Source organism: Amia ocellicauda, unplaced genomic scaffold (genome assembly GCF_036373705.1).
Source record: "Amia ocellicauda isolate fAmiCal2 unplaced genomic scaffold, fAmiCal2.hap1 HAP1_SCAFFOLD_62, whole genome shotgun sequence".
NCBI classification, from domain to species: Eukaryota; Metazoa; Chordata; class Actinopteri; order Amiiformes; family Amiidae; genus Amia; species Amia ocellicauda.
Window position 1 is genome coordinate 239,137 of NW_027102992.1, and position 14,200 is coordinate 253,336.

At 41.5% G+C, this 14,200-nt stretch overlaps 1 non-coding gene across 1 annotated transcript; it reads right to left on the reverse strand.

Moving 5' to 3' along the window:
* Window positions 1-13,831: 13,831 nt before the first annotated feature.
* Window positions 13,832-13,946, reverse strand: LOC136739940 (U5 spliceosomal RNA). The gene has a single exon (XR_010813013.1). It is a non-coding gene; the product is annotated as a U5 spliceosomal RNA (small nuclear RNA).
* Between the last annotated feature and the right edge of the window lie 254 nt (window positions 13,947-14,200).

Genomic DNA, 14,200 nt, shown 5'->3' on the forward strand with positions numbered 1-14,200 from the left:
AATCCACATTGGCTCTGCCATGATCTATGTAAGGCCACTACAAAGAGATCTTAATATGGATAAGGTACGAGCTTATTGTTTTTTGTTTTCATGTGTTTCCTAGTGCCAGTACATGATTATTCACCAGTCTTCTGTGCTGGGTTTTGAGGGTTTCACATGAAGCTGTATTGTAACATTTTTTTTGCTGTGAATCATGTGACTGCTGCAGTGCACGTTTTAGGTTCCTGTACTGTCCTTATCAACTGGGCCCCTGATGACGTGCCTCTTTTGTGACGGAGAGAGAATCACAGTGATGGCTGTAGCAGCGGGTATACAGTACTACATGATCTATTTTTAAAGTCTTACTTGTAGCAAAATGTATAAATGTGTTTAGTTGGTTACAGGAAATATGCATTCTAATTTAGTCTTACCAAAATAAATGTAATGCTCTCATTAAATGATTTCAAAATGAAGAAAAGCTGATTGGCTGCGATTTGATTTAATATCGTTTAAACTGTGATTATATGGTGTAGAACCGTGTGGGAAATAAGTGGAGAAATCATGGAGATAAAGCAAATAGAACTTTAATCGAGCCGCTCGGAAGCCCCACGTCAGGAATAATTCCTTCAGTGAGAACTTAATGTTTACCAACATGAGTGCAGCTTTATAGGAAAATGACGTAACATCTTATGGCCGTTCATCCAATCAGAAGATACAGGTCCGGGTCCGTTTTATGATCTGTCCTCCCGTGAAGAGGTGATGGATCCAAAGCAGATGTCCGTCTTTGATGTGCACTAGGAAGATGCGATCCCACGGTCGTCATTTACCTAGTGTCAATCGCTCGTTAACAGAAACAATTCCTGCCTATCTGGAGAAACGATTAAGTCATAAACAAATTCTCAGCAGACATCTGTAGGCTATTTCGGCACTGTGTGATCTTTCATTACTGACAGGAGTTTCTAACAAACTAACCTTGTTGACCCTTTACTTGTGCTGCTAAATCTAATCTGCTCAGTCTGTATACAAACTACTTCTAATGCTAGTATTAATATAAAACATTATATAGTTATCACAAAACACTTTCTTCAACTTCCTATACAGAGTCTTCATTCTCTGCTGTTTGGCAATAGAGCAAAGCAGAAAGAAGCCAAAAAGTTATGTTTGTCAGTTACAAGCAAATCCCCTTAGGGGTTAGGAAGATTTGACGCTGCGTTTTCAGCTCCTTCATCCCAACCCTTCCCCGTGGGGTGTATATGTGTGTACGGCGAGTGTAAGGGTGTCCCTGCTGTCTGGGAGAGCGATAAGTGTGTGTCCCTAAATGTGAATGTACAGAATGTCCTGAAGGTGTCTCATGGAGCAGAGTGACCTTTGTAATAGTATCTTTCCAATGCATCCTTTGGTTTTCCTTGAGTCATGAGGTTTATTGCCTTTGATACTAAATCCATTTGTCCTCAGTCACATGGAGCCTCCAGAACCAAGGGGATAGAATAAGATTTGTGTCAATGGGTGTGTGAGTTTTGCTCCTCCCGAGTGAGGGATGGTGTCGTTTAGTAGAAATTTAGAGAACGTCTGCCAACGAGGGTGTTTTAATTGCAGCTGTAACCATAGTAGATACATTATGAGGTTTACAAAGTTGTTGAGATGCTCTTTGAACAGTGTATTTAAGACATAAAAAAGAAACATACAGACATAGCAGAATAGTAACTACCGATATCAATCCATGTAACACAATCATACCCAGATTACCAAAGGTATCAGCAAGCCATCCCCAGAGGGTTTTTTCTCCGGAGGACTGGTGTATCTTTGTAGTTGCTTTGATTATTCTGATCCATCTTCGGTCTAAAGTACCATTCTCCTGTGATGCCTAAGGCATAATCATATGCATACCGTACATTAGAGGCAACTCTAAGTTGTGAATAATCAGAAAATCCTGGAATTGGAATGGGGATCATTGGAACCCCTTTCTTAGTGTCGTGTGGAATGTGGGAACAAACCCAACATTTTGTTTTATTAAGGGCATTTGCATAGGTGCGTGTCATTTGGACACATTTGTTATCTGTCCATGATTCAACTAAGGACATACTCATAATTTTTGATTACTTCTCCTGCTGTTGTTATAAACCCTCTACGTTCCCAGGTTGCCATATAGTCGTGTACTACTCCAAATGCATAGTGACTGTCAGTGAAAATGTTAACTTTAATGTCTTTCGCTATTTTTAATGACTCAGTCAGCGCCACGAGTTCTGCCACTTGGGCTGAACAGTGTCCTGGCAGGGATCCTGTTTTTATGACGGTGCTATCATCCAATACCACCGCCCACCCAGTGTGGGGAATTCCATCTTTTATTTTCCTGGATCCATCAACATATAGTTCCAAGTCAGGGTCTGTGAGGGGGTTTTCTAGGAAGCGACTGTGGTCCTCCTGGAGAACCAGCTCAGAGCATGTATGCTCTTCTCCCTCCCCTAACATCCCATCTGCTGGGTTTACTCGTGTGTCTTTTATTATTTGTATGGATTTATCTCTGGGGAGCAAAACAGCTTCCCATCTAGCTCGTCTACTATCGGAGACTGAACGCAATTTGCCGGTGTGTAATAATTCAACTAACGTGTGTCCTGTGTGCAGAATCAACTGTGTGTTCATTACAATCGAATCGCATGCCTGCACTGCCCAAGAGGCGCAGTCTACTGCTGCCATACAGCGATGCATGCCTGCTGCTACCGTAGGTTGCTTTGTGGAGTAATAGGCGACGGGACGTGTCGGAACTGCTGTATAATAGATCCCATCTTGGGAACAGTAGAGGTGAAATGGTTTAGTATGATCTGGTAACCCGAGGGCGGGGGCATTGCTGAGAGCCTGTTTTATTACACGATAGGCTATTTCCTGTTCATGTCCCCAGTCTATGGGGTCCAAGGGAGCCGGGCTCCCTTTGATTAACGCCTGTATCGGACCTGTGGCTTGTGTGAAATTAGGGATGAAAGTGCGGCAATCATTAAGGAGCCCCATAACTTTACGCACAGCCCTAACATTATGTGGTTTTGGCATATTTAGAATGGCTTCTTGCCTATTATGCGTCATAGATTTTTGTCCTTGTGAAATGTTGTGTCCGAGATATTGAACCTTAGTTAAGCCTATTTGTGCTTTCTTAGGGCTTGCTTTAAATCCTGCCTTTTGTAAGACACCGAGGACTCATCAGGAGACACAATCAAAAGATCATCCACGTACTGGATGATTAAACTATTCCAGGGTGTCAGATCCATTCCTTCTAAGGTCTTGGCCATTGCCTGGTGAAAGAGTGTCGGACTGTTGTGAAATCCCTGTGGCACTCTAGTCCATGTGTACTGTTTGTCACATACAGTAAACGCAAATTTATCTTGGGAATCAGAGTGGAGTGGCAGGCTCCAAAATCCATTGCTAATATCCAGGATGGTAAAAATAGAGTGTTCAGGTTTCAAATCATTTAATATAGTGTTGGGATTGGCTACAATCGGGTGTAACCGGGGTGTAACTTTATTCAATTGTGTGTAATCAATTGTGAGTCACCATGAGCCGTCTGGTTTTGCCACTGGCCAGATTGGAGAATTAGTGGTTGAATGCGTTTCGCGTATTATTCCTTCATTTTGCAATGTTTGAATAATTGTCTGAACTGCTGTAAAAGCTTCTGGTTTAATAGGATACTGTTTATGTGCTTTGTGTACTGGACCTGGGATTACTATAGGTTCAATTTGTGCCAGACCACAATCTAGTTTATGTGTTGCCCAAACATCAGGAAATTCCTGACATACGTGTCCAAGTGGTGTGTCTGGCCATATATGAGGTGTTGACGGTGTGAGTGAGATACTAGCACAATTTGTTGCGTATCTTTGTGTATTCTTTTTATTCCCGTGTGTATTGGTCCATATTATGCAATTATTATTAGCATCCACTAGTGCGCCGGCTTCTCTAAGGATATCTATACCTAATATTGTCCCCTTTTATACAGGTAACGAGCTGAGATTAGGAGCACTCCCTTTAAGAGAGTGCTCCTAATCTCAGCTCATTACCTGTATAAAAGACACCTGTCCACAGAAGCAATCAATCAATCAGATTCCAAACTCTCCACCATGGCCAAAGAGCTGTCCAAGGATGTCAGGGACAAGATTGTAGACCTACACAAGGCTGGAATGGGCTACAAGACCATCACCAAGCAGCTTGGTGAGAAGGTGACAACAGTTGGTGCGATTATTCGCAAATGGAAGAAACACAAAATAACTGTCAGTCTCCCTCGGTCTGGAGCTCCATGCAAGATCTCACCTCGTGGAGTTTCAGTGATCATGAGAACGGTGAGGAATCAGCGCAGAACTACACAGGAGGATCTTGTTAATGATCTCAAGGCAGCTGGGACCATAGTCACCAAGAAAACAATTAGTAACACTATGCAGTGAAGGACTGAAATCCTGCAGCGCCTGCAAGGTCCCCCTGCTCAAGAAAGCACATGTAGAGGCCCGTCTGAAGTTTGCCAATGAACATCTGAATGATTCAGAGGAGAACTGGGTGAAAGTGTTGTGGTCAGATGAGATCAAAATCGAGCTCTTTGGCATCAACTCAACTCGCCGTGTTTGGAGGAGGAGGAATGCTGCCTATGACCCCAAGAACACCATCCCCACCATCAAACATGGAGGTGGAAACATTATGCTTTGGGGGTGTTTTTCTGCTAAGGGGACAGGACAACTGCACCGCATCAAAGGGACGATTGACGGGGCCATGTAGCGTCAAATCTTGGGTGAGAACCTCCTTCCCTCAGCCAGGGCATTGAAAATGGGTCATGGATGGGTATTCCAGCATGACAATGACCCAAAACACACAACCAAGGCAACAAAGGAGTGGCTCAAGAAGAAGCACATTAAGGTTCTGGAGTGGTCTAGCCAGTCTCCAGACCTTAATCCCATAGAAAATCTGTGGAGGGAGCTGAAGGTTCGAGTTGCCAAACGTCAGCCTCGAAACCTTAATGACTTGGAGAGGATGTGCAAAGAGGAGTGGGACAAAATCCCTCCTGAGATGTGTGCAAACCTGGTGGCCAACTACAAGAAACGTCTGACCTCTGTGATTGCCAACAAGGGTTTTGCCACCAAGTACTAAGTCGAAGGGGTCAAATACTTATTTCCCTCATTAACATGCAAATCAATGTATAACTTTTTTGAAATGCGTTTTTCTTGATTTTTTTGTTGTTATTCTGTCTCTCACTGTTAAAATACACCTACCATTACAATTATAGACTGATCATTTCTTTGTGAGTGGGCAAACATACTAAATCAGCAGGGGATCAAATACTTTTTTCCCTCACTGTATATATATATATGTGATTTGATGTGTATTCTTATTTGATTTCCTCCCTCCTCAGGAATCACTGATAAAACATTGTTATTTGAAGGAGAACCTGACCACTTAATTCCCTCCATATCGGAAGTCCTGCAATGATCCATGTGCTGCTTGGAGGTGCACCAGAAACGGCCAGTCTTGATATTTATGATTGTCCAGATATTGATGTCCGTGAAACAATCAAATTAGTAAGTATTTCAATGGTTGAAACTTGTGTTTGCTCTGTATTCTAAGTTTCTGTGCCTTAGGGAACCTTTGTGACATACTAAAAGGACATACTGGTAAGATGTTGGGCACTTTTCAAACAACAAAAATGGCATTTGGTTAGTTATAAGGGACATTTATACCAGTCTGTGCAAATATCTATGCATATTCCAATGTTTTCTGCAGGACTTACAGATTGAGTGAGGGGGTCAATATGTTTGATTCAGAACTAACCACTGCTTCTTCAATTTTGTTTTAAACATAATTTAAAAGAAAAGTGGGCTATACATTGGTCTTGATAAAAGGAGCAGTGGTCCCTGAAGCAATTATTTTAGTTTTTTGGTCACAATTCCTAAAACCCATTTTCTGTAAAATATGTTATCAACTTGCATTAATATATTATCCAAAGTACAATCATACTAATCATGAAGATGTTCGTATTATTATATTCTAAGGGTTCTAGTCTATTGTGTATTGTGTTTATTATTAGGCCCTTCTCTTATGTTTTACAGTTGTTATTATTATTCCATACAATACAGGGATTAAATTAAGTATTTTAACCACAAACTTGAAGACAAAGTCTTTGAGGAAAGCAGGGCCCTGTTCGTTCCAAGGGTCAAGTTTCTTAAGACTCAAATAGCTATTTAAATGACTTTCGTATTCAGTCGACTTAGTCAATTGTCCAGCTGGATGGCTGGGCACAGGCGGGCAGCGCAGTCTGTAAAGTTCTTTATTTAATAAAGTCCTTTAAAAGAATTCTTCGTACGGCTCAATCTCCTTCTCCCAGTTTAACTCTTCTGTTGCCGGCAAAGACTTGGTTGGTTTCTGGTTCCGGTTCGGGCAACAGAGCTACAGGTTGAGCTGTGGCAGCGAGTTACTGGTTCAGGTGAGAGAGAGAGAGAAAGAAAGGCCGTGTTTGTCCTTTATAGTCTATCAGATCAATAGGTGATTGGTTCCTGAGTTCTTGAGATTGGATTTCGGTTTCAGCCCCCAGTGTCCTATTGGAGGGGGGCTTGATTTATGACTGATGTCAATCCATGCCATCTTTTGGAAATGCCGGTTGGCCCGGGTTCGTAGCTCTATGTCGGGATTTCGGCTCTCATCCACTTCAAAGAGTTTTTATTTCCTACAGGCCCCCTTCCCCAGACATCTCACAGCAGGGATTCCAAGCTATTTGGCCCATTCTTGGTGCCATCTTCCCAAGACTGTCACTTTGATGTAAACCAGTTCACATGCTGATGAGTTAAGGAAATCTGATAAATTTGGGGGGGAGAGGTCTTCTTTAGATCAGTGCTTCAGCTCAGAGCTAAAATGCTCTTATCAGAATACACCCAACATAACGCTACACTGGTTAATTCTGTTCTGGGAAAACCACAATCCTGCAGGTTTAATAAGTCTCTCTACACATCAGTCCCTGAGTACCTTCAACCAATGGTCATTTTGACCAATTAAGCCCAAGAATTGAGTCAATTAAGTTGTCATGGACTACCCAGTGAAGACGTGAACTCACGACTAGGTCACACTGTGAGCTCACCAGAGCAGACATTACACTGAGCTCACTGTGAGCTCACTTAGCGCTTTTCCAGCGACATGGTGCCGGTGCTGGAGCCGGAGCTGCTGCTCGGCCTGGGATCCAGCTGATCTTTTTTGAACCGGCCCGCTTTTCCACCGGTTTTGACGTCACTGGATGTGGGCGTTCCCAAGCATGGAGTAGAAGTGGAGAAACACAGCAATAGTAATCAGCACCGAGGCGACTGCGTCTTTAAACCCCATTTAACATCACAATCAAACTCATTCCGCGTCTATGGCAAATCGTAACCCTAATGTTACAAATGTTCCCTAAACACCTATTTTGCAGGATCAATAAAAAATTATTAGGATTTTTTAAACTTTTACTGACACACATAGTTAATAGCAATGTGTTATAACTTTACCGAAAATAATAATCTGTATATCTTTAATTGTTTAGACGTTATTAAGATATAATGCATCTTTCACATAGGGAACATTTGTAACATGTTAGGAAAAACAAACAAATGATTTGAAAATATTCATAATTACAGCATACAATTTGTCAGGCTTCATAACAATGGTATTTATAACATACTCTGTAAAAATCAAGCAAATAGCATTTGTGGTTCACGAGAAAATATATATATATAATCAAAGCTATCAGACTATAGCAGCCGGTGTATGAAGACACATACGATTATACAGCATTATTTGGCAGCTTCGCAAGACCTAATTTGAAACGTTGTTGGTAAGTTAGATAATTAGTGGGGACCCTCTATTTGCAGTTCTTCCCCTCCATAATTGCTAAAATAAAGTTTTACTGACATTTTATTGACCCTACCACTGCATAGGGCACATCTGTAACATGAACGCTACTGAATGGCACATACATTGAAAACTACGGAGAACTGAGACAAATCCACTTTACACTTCATAAATAATCTTAAAACGTTTCCAACCAAGGCAACACCCACTTGAAATACGTTCATTCTCATTTTTGGTAAACAAAAAGAGAGATTGTTACATATGTTCCCTATGATGCATCTACAGAGAGAGAGAGACAGACAGACACTAACTCTCTCTCTCTCTCTCTCTCTCTCAGCTGGGAGTGTGTGGGAGGGGTCTGCAGTGAGCGGGAGTGCTGCTGAGAGCTCTGTCCTTTGGCTGCGTTTTTTTGTTGCTTTACTTTTTTCAGTTTGTTTATTTTGTCTTCTGTTTTCAGTGCTTTTCTTATTGTGGGGGAACAGGGGAGGGGAGGGGGGAGTACCGGTAGTTCTTCCCGGGTCGGGGGGTCGGACCCCCTGAATGCGTCTTTTGAAAAACTGACCCGACGCCATGGAGTCAAGATCGCTCCGGTGCAGTTCTGCCCCCTAGAGCAGTGTGTGTTAGCGGTTGGGGAGGTAGCAGGGTGTGAAAATATCAAGTCTGCTGCCATTGTTATCTTCTTAAAAACCACTGATCTGCTCAATCAGCTAGTGGCTAATGGCACAGTGTTAGACGACACTTTCACCCCGGTGTTGCCGCTCGCTGCTCCTGCCCGGAAGGTAACGCTGTCTAACGTCCCTCCGTTCATCCGCACCGGCTCGGGCAGCTGATGTCCGGCATTAAGAGGGTCCCGCTGGGCTGCAAAGCCCCGCAACTGAAACACGTCGTGTCCTTCCGAAGGCAGCTGTATATGATCCTCAATAACATCAATGAGGATCTTAATGTCATTTTTAAATTTAAGATCGACAATACCGACTACGTCGTGTTCGCTACTTCGGAGTCCATGAAGTGTTTCAGGTGTGGGAGCGAGGGGCATGTCGTGAGGAACTGTCCCGAGCAGGACAGGGAGCGGGAGGAGGAGCGGGGCGACGCGGGGAGGAATAGAGACACCGGCCCGCAGCCACAGATGCAGCGGGCAGACAGAGATCGAGCCCCGGCGGAGGAGACAGTCGCCGGTCGGACCGATGGTACCAGTGATGCCGTGACGGGGGAAGAGCTGCCCGGAGGCGATGACGCACAGCTGGGGGACGGGGTCGAGGCAGCGGGGGATAGTGACGACCGAGACGCCGGGGGGAGATGGTGTTGAGGCGGTGCACGGGGCGCTGGTTAGTGACGAGGAACAACCTCAGCAGCCAGCAGACGGGCGGACAGACACACAGGGTGTAGCCGAGGAGGAGGCAGGGCCAGGCTCGGCGGTACAAGCCGAGGCGCCGGGTGGAAAAAACGCACTAAGAAGGTGCTGGGAGGGAGCACGGACGGTGTTGGTAAATAGTGGCAGTAAAAGAAGTGGTGGCACAGTAGTGAAGCTGGGGTAGCGAGCGGCTTGGTGGGGAAAGGTCCGGCTACACGCTGGAGCATCGCGGCAGCCACCGGGGACGCCTCGGGCTCGGAGTGACAGTGAGGGCGGCTTCACGGATTCCTCTCTCGCCTCCTCGTCCTCGGTGAGTCAGAGCTGCAGTGAAGGATATCAGGAGGTTTTTAGAGAAAACGAAGGGAAAGAGGTCTGTTGTAGTGGAGCAGTTTTTCCCAGATCGTGCACGCCTGCTGGCCTCTATTAAGTTTTTACAGAAACCCTGACCTATCAATTTGTACAACACTCACTGAAAACCATGGTTGGGGTCAATTCCTGTTTTTCAATTCCAATTCCTCCTACAAATCAATTCAAAATTGCAATTACTTTTTGCATTCACAGAATATTCTTTATTGGAATTGAATTGAAAAGGGAATTAAAAATTGAATTGGAATTGACCCCAACCCTGTTGAAAACAAAACAAAAAATACAGATCTGGTTCTTCAAATCTTCACTCTGGTTTCATTCTGTGTCGTAGTTCATTTATCTTGCTGTTAATTGCACCACCAATTACACTCTTTGGGGTACTGGGCAATTTTTTCAAGGTAGCCCCTAAAAAACATGTATCACATAGATTTAATGACTTGCACATAGATATATAAAAATCTTTTAATAAACATACCACATATCTTTGAGAAGGGTTCATTAGTTACATATTGCCACAGTAAATCAACATTTTTGTGTGTGGGTGTATTTAAACGTTTTGGTGTATGCTCTTAAACTTGTCTTACACTAGTTCATAGTAAAATCTGTACTTGGCGAAGCAGCTATGCAAAGGCAGTCTTTTCTCCATTAATACCTTGCTTAAGCATTACATTGATGTGGCACAACTGGACTGAAATGTGAAGTATTTGCTCAAAAGTCAAATTTAAATGAGACATGAAAGTTTATATTGTCAAGGATCCCATGGCACTATTCATTATTATTATGTATTAATATGTCTGAAGCATTAATCCAAGGTGATTTACAAGGTGTTGTTGAAAGAGTGACGTGGCTGAATTCTAAGTCAGGCTTCCCTCAATCAGGTCTAACAAATTTGTTACGACTCCACCTTTACTGCTGTGTAGTAATCTGCTGGTACAAAATGGCTGCACCCCAGAGGGTGGTGGGTGAAGTGAGTCTGTAGAGCACTTTGGGATCTTTCCAGCTGCTACATGTAAGGTATTATTATTTATTAATAAATTAACTCTAGTCTCTGAAACTAAAACAAAGGCCAAAGGAACATTTCAAATGCTAACCCTTTGTGTTCTATACAGTTAAAAAGGAGAGTTAGAAATTTTGTACAACAGCATTTACATACCATATATGGCTTCCACCTTTAAGCGATCCAGAGGTGTCTTTTTCTCCGAAGTTGGATCTCTCTTGCTGCCACCACCACGAAGATTGCTCTTTAATAATGTTGGAAAGTCAAAGACAGCAACCGTCAGGGTTCTTGCATATGACGTATTCGTGCTGCACCTCTCTGCAAGGATCCAGGACAGTTTGTCAATGTAAACTCCAGTGCCTGGGAATATTTCCACCTAAAAGACAATGGTAAATAAAAAACAAGTTTATCCCCAAACTATTCTTATATTATGTTAAGTGGAATACATTATCAGTAAGGCTGTGATTTTGTTACAGAAATGTGTTATTAAAGACCACAGTATGTCTCAATTCTAAGTTTATTAATTTACAGACATAATAAAGTCAGTGAATCTGTGACACCCATAATTCAATTACATTCTTATTATCAACTATAACTATGAATATAACTGATAATGTAGCATCATTAGATTGTTTACAACCAATATTTGTTTTCAATATATATATTTTTACCTTGTCTTTGTAATATTGTAGACCAAGAGTGTTATACCTGTTTTGGTGATTCTTTGTCAGATTCAGAACAATTTGCTGTGGGGCTGTCAGAACCACTTGATGGTGACACACTTTTGTCTTCATCGCTGATAAATGTGGCTTTTGTTAAAAAAATTTTCAGATTATCCAAAAGGTCTGGAATCTCTGGAGAAAAAAACCTTAGTATTAAATGATAATCATTTCTAGTAATATATTTAATACAAAGTGAAAACAAAACCATCAATGCCTGCAATTATACTTGAGAGACTTGCTCTATGTTATTGGCAAACTGACCTTTTTGTGGGTCATTAACATTAGCTACGAAAAAAATAAAAAAGATAAAATACAAGAATTACCAGGTCTAATGTAATGCATATAGTCATTAATGTAGGATTATGAAGTTATGTTGAAAAACTTTATTTAATAATCAGTATTATTATACTATTAGACAGTGCACATTAAGAGTCTGTATTGTGGTTCTAGATTACTTCAGTATGATCAACTATAATACATTACTCTGGAATCTAAATTACTGAAGAATAACATTTATCAAGGTAAGGAATTATTTGCTATAAATAAAAAAACTTACCATCAACCATACGGTTTCGAAGACATTGGTTTTCATTTTTAAGTCTTGTGTTTTCCTTTTCGAGCTGCTTAACTTTTTGCTGTAGCTCAACTTCACTGGACTCTTTAAATGTCTGTAGAATATGACGGGATCTAATTCTTGAAGCTCCATCGGTTTTCTTTCTTATTTTGTGCTGTATTCAGAGAGGAAAAGAGTTTAAAATGAAAATATATATATATATGAATATGATTAAAAAAAAACAATCCTGCAATACATTTATTTAATATTTGCAGTAATTATCTCACCGGTAACTGTGGTTCATCAAGGTCACTATCATCTGAAATTTGAAGTTTTTTGTTTGGTTTAGGTACTCTCTTCATTTTAGGACAGGGCATTTTTGTTAGGTCATTAAGTTTTCTTCTTAGTTCGCCTTCTTTTCCTAAAATAAAAATAAAATAAATAAAACCCTGCATTATGTCCACAGATATTTGGGGATTATATTTATGTGTCATAAAAATACTGTGCTTTGACCATACAAATTAAGATGAACAGCCAACACTGAATCAAAACTGAAGTTAAATTATATCTGGTTTAATTTATTTTGTGATTTGGGGGATTTTATTGTAAAGCACAACACACAATAAATCGTTCTTACAAATGCCAGTCAAGTATGACGAGTTTTTAGCGCCCTCACCACCACCTACCATGTTATAAGAGTATGTTAGAAGTACAACACATTAATAACTTAAACATTCATTTCAAATATACTGTGATTGTATATATCAAATAGCATGTAAAGACTTTAATGTTTTTTTTTTAAATAAACATTGTTACCAGTCATAATGATCTGCGCTTCATGGACAGGCCATCCACCTTTTGGAGGTTTGTTCGTGTCTCTCCACTCTGCTCTGAAGTTTCGAGTCGTCTCTTCGTCATCATCAGCAATGCTGAATAAATCAAAATTGCGAAAGCAAGCAGTGGGAATCACGCTGTAAGAGTCTTTGTCGACCCCGCTTTCCCACTTCACCAACGCGTGCATCACCGCCATACTACCTTCACCTTCTCGTCCGTTTTTTCTGCGCCTTTTTCCCCCGACAAGTCACGGCACAAAAAACAGTCCCGCTCTGCATTCTGGTACTTGGCATTCTTAATAACACCAACAGGGTGTAATCGCATAGACCACTCGAGTATAAAGTACTACATATCCCATCAGTTACAGTTTTTTTTCATCTTCTGAAACTGCAATTTAGCACTTTCAACTGTTTCTTAGTGATTCCTAGAATTACTAACCGGTATTGTAGTCAATGTGTTTATAACCTTTTTTGTTTAACGATTTGTGTGTTATCCTATGGGATCCCATGGTCTTTGATTTGGTCACGGAAGTGATTTGTCTTTGATTTGTTGATCTAGAGTTGAATTTTAATTAGTTTTTCCCTTTTGTATAATTAGTGTAGTGCTACATTTAGTCTTTGTTTTTAAATAAATTTGACAATTTATATCTTTGGAATTGGTGTCTGCGTCCAATTATTACAGAAATTGAGTTCTACAAGACTCCAGGATTCGTGATAAGGTGATACTATGAATTCACTTCTTTAATTGAAATGTATAAGTGTACCTTACGCTACATATATGTATGTATGTATGTATGTATGTCCAATTGCTTTGACAATACAAATGAATTGAATTGAGAGGGAGAGAGAGAGAGAGAGAGAGAGAGAGAGAGAGACAGACAGACAGACTGACAAACAGAAAAACAGACAGACACAGACACACACACACACAGAGCCAGCCAGCCAGCCAGCTCAGCGATGACATCACGAGCCTCTCTCAGCTGACTGCTATGACATCACAGAGCACGTACATTCCGTTGCTTGCCGTCTGTCAACCACTCAGTCACTGCCAGCCAGACTGGCTGGCTGGCTGGATGGGGGGGCTGCTTGCTGCTGCTGCGTACCTTAGCAAGCTTATTTGCTTGACCGGCCTTCCTACTCCTCTGCCCACATGCCCACCTATGCCCGATCTGCTGTTCACCTGGATCACAGCTCCGCCCCAACAAGGCAGAGCCCCCCAAGAATGGTACAAACTCACCCACGATCCCCTCCACGGAAAGCTTTAGCAAAAGGCAAAAGCGTTATACGTAATGAAGAGGAACCCGAGTCCAAGACGCATCCGACCAGCCATACATATTTGTGTGTATTAAAGATCACATTTTCTTACATTTAGTTTTTCTGTACTTTATTACATCTTATTGTGATTTATAAAAGTATTGTTTCTTTTCCATATGTATGTATGTATGTGTGTGTGTGTGTGTGTGTGTCTGTCTCTGTGTGAAAGTTAGTGTGTGTGTCTGTACGTGTGTGTGCCTGTCTCTGTGTGAAAGTGTGTGTGTGTGTGTGTGTGTGTGTATATGTCTC